We start from the raw sequence: 3,404 nt of genomic DNA on the forward strand, positions 1-3,404 counted from the left end.
AGGTCCGTAGAGCAGGACTACGAGCGGGGATGTTCGTAGAGCAGGATTACGAGCGGGGAGGTTCGTAGAGGCAGGACCACGAGCGGGTAGGTTCGTGTGAGCATCATATTCCCGAGTCTGAGGCTAACCATTTGTATGATTAAAGGCTATAACGCCTTGGGGTTAAGGACTTGGCCAAGAACTGTGTAGAATGAATAAGATGAGTGTATGATTTATCTTGCGTATTTTATATCTGTTATTTTATTTTCTCAGCTCACCCTTTTTGTTTGTGTATGGCGATGATCGTGTGATTCGTTATTCGGGAGCAGACGTTGATATAGGTGGTGCTGAGGATGTCCAGGCGATGGAGTGAGGGCTAGCTTTGGGATTAGAGCTAGGGTTTTCCTCATATGTATTTTATTATGCTTTTATTTATGAACACGAATTTTGAGAACTTGTAACCCGCTATTGTTTAAGTTATAAGTTTTGGCGCGTGCTTACATAAATTTAAATTTTCGTGTTGGGATTGTTATTCAGGCAACTTTTTTATAACTTATTCCTTTTATTTATTTATTTTAAGTAATATTCCTTAGGAATGTTACATTTTCAACTCAATAGTAGCTTTGAAAGACTTAAAAGCATCCAAGGAACTTGATTTTTTCTATAGGAGATCTATCCATCTAAATCGGGAATAATCGTCTATAAACGTGATAAAGTACCTATATCCCCCCATGGAAGTGGGTGTGATAGGTCCACATATATAAGTATGAATAAGCTCCAACACATTGTCACCCTTGTTTGCTCTTGTATTTCTTACTTTTGCGGTAAGCTTGCCATTAACGCAATCAACACAAGTATGAAAATCAGAAAAATCTAGATCATGCAGAATAGCTTCTTTAATCAACCTATCAATCTGAGGTCTAGAAATATGTCCTAGACGTCTATGCCACAACATAGAGGAATTTTCATCAACTCTACTACGCTTATGTCCAATAACAGAATTAACAGACATGTCATTCAAATTTAGCATGTAAAGCCCATCATATAAAACTCCTAAGCCAACAGTAATTGAATTGAAATAAACAACAAGTTTACCATTACCAAATTCCTTCTCATAGAAGGTACATAAAAAACGTATTTCAACAACAAAACATGTCCAGAAGGTAAATTTAAAGAAACTACTCTTATGTCTTCAACTGGTGCTCTAGCTCCATCTCCCATGATAATCTTAGACTCGACATCACTTGGTTTTCTCAGGCTTGAGAACCCTTGTAAAGAATTCACAACATGAATATTGGCACCCGCGTCTAACCACCAAGAATTGGGAGGAACATCAATAACATTAGATTCAAAACAAGCTAGAGCATATAGGAGTATACCTTCCTTATCAACATTCTTCTTTTCAAGAATATAACAGTCAACTAGCTTGTTCCCAAATTTCTTACAATAGGCACAATTTGCCTTGAATTACTTCTTCTTAGGCTCCAAAACCATTAATGCTTTCCTTATGTTCCCCTTTTCATAATGAGATTTGCCTTTGAATCCCTTTTTCACATGTTTAGTGCTAGAACTAGTAGCTGTTAACTGCATACTATAAGACTTAGTCTTTTTAATCGATGCTTCCTCTTGAGAAATAATAATTATCATCTCATCAATTGTCCATTCCTCCTTCAGAGTGTTGTAAGAAGTCTTCAACACATCAAACTGAGAAGGAAGAGATTCCATAACCTACCAAATCAAGTAACTATCACCAAGCTCTACCTTTAGAGATTTGAGTTTATTATAATAGTGCACAAGCTTCATCATATGCTCACGAACACCACTAACACCATCATATTTGGTCTTTTCAAGAAGTGATAGATACTGACCCTTTTGAGCTTTGTCAAAAGTCTTAAACATCTCACCAACCGATCTCATAAAATCCTTAACATTGTCATTATCTAGAATGCTCTGTCGAATAGACTTCTCCATGGTGTATCTCATCACCATCAGGCATGTAAGACCTGGGAAAATTAAATAAATTAATAAGTATTTATTTAATAAATGCGACAGCAAGAATTCCTAAGTTATTTAATGTGGAGAGAAAAGACAATGAACAATGGTAGCTTAAGTGGTAAAGCACGTTGATGGTGTGGGGAGGACTTGGGTTCGAGTTTTGTGAATGCCATTTGTGGATTATTTTTATTATTTAATTATTTTGCATACAAGCATGGTTGTGGGATAAGAGGTTATAAGGCATGGTGCGCATGAAATGTCACGAAACATGAATAGGTTGAATTAGTTGTGCACTTGCTTTGAGATTGGATGGGTGTGTGTTCGAACCTTGGTAAACATGAATTAGGTTTTCTTTTTGCTAAAATTTTTTTTGGCATGAATTAGGGGATAAAAAACCCTAGCCATCTTGAGGAACATATGTAAGGGCTTGAAAACCATCTCATAATGGTTGTTGAATGACAATTAAACCCTATTTCAATGCATTTTCGTTTTCTTGCAATAAACCACAATTAAGGGATAGCTAAGGGGAAAATTAAGAGGGATAAAGTGTGTTTTAGAGGATGCTTTTGGTGAGTACTGAGAGGAGAGGAATTGCAGAGCAACAATTGTGTTTAACGAGTGAGAGGGAGAGCTAAATTGAGGAAGAGCAAAGGAAGCCATTGGTGATCAAGGAAGAAACTCTAAAATTATCAAGTTTGAGCAAGGTGTACCAGGTTATGGGAGCTTTACTCGTTAATCTCTGTGTTTACGAATGAATTGCATGATAATATAGTATGATTATACATGAATCCCTGCTATACTGTTTAATTTCGTGTCTTTGGAAATCCCTAGAAACCACCTGGCGATAGATCATTGTCCGCCAAGCGACTCATCTCGTTTTTAAGCCATTTTGGGTTCCTACAAGGGAACCGCCTAGCGGCAGCACCCTAGCCGCCAAGCGACACATATTGACCACCCAGATTTTTGGGTTTTTTTATGAATTGTCTGGCGGTGATGAACATTGTAAGACACGTGGAATTTAATTAATTAATTAAATAATTAATTAATAAAGGCGGGTAGTGGGAGCCTTTATGGCATTTAATACTGACATGTATGACGTGGAAAAGTATTAGCTTAAGTGATTGAGAGTACTTTATTATATGATAGGACTTGGGTTCAAGTCCTATGTATGCTATTTATGTGTTATTTAATTATTATTATTTTTAATAATATGCTTGATCATGTTGAGTGATAATATAATCATAGAATTATATTAATCATCATGAAACATGAATTGGTTAAATGGTTATGCATTGGTTTGACATGGGCATGGTTAGGGGCTTGAACCTTGGTTAACTCAAACTAAGCTTTCTTTTTGCTAAACTTATTTCTGGCAAAGAGGAAAAGGGTTGGGAACCTTAGCAACCACGTGAAGGCAGCCTCGGCTGGAA

The sequence above is a fragment of the Vigna unguiculata genome, unplaced genomic scaffold (assembly GCF_004118075.2).
Source record: "Vigna unguiculata cultivar IT97K-499-35 unplaced genomic scaffold, ASM411807v1 contig_232, whole genome shotgun sequence".
In the NCBI taxonomy this organism is placed as follows: Eukaryota; Viridiplantae; Streptophyta; class Magnoliopsida; order Fabales; family Fabaceae; genus Vigna; species Vigna unguiculata.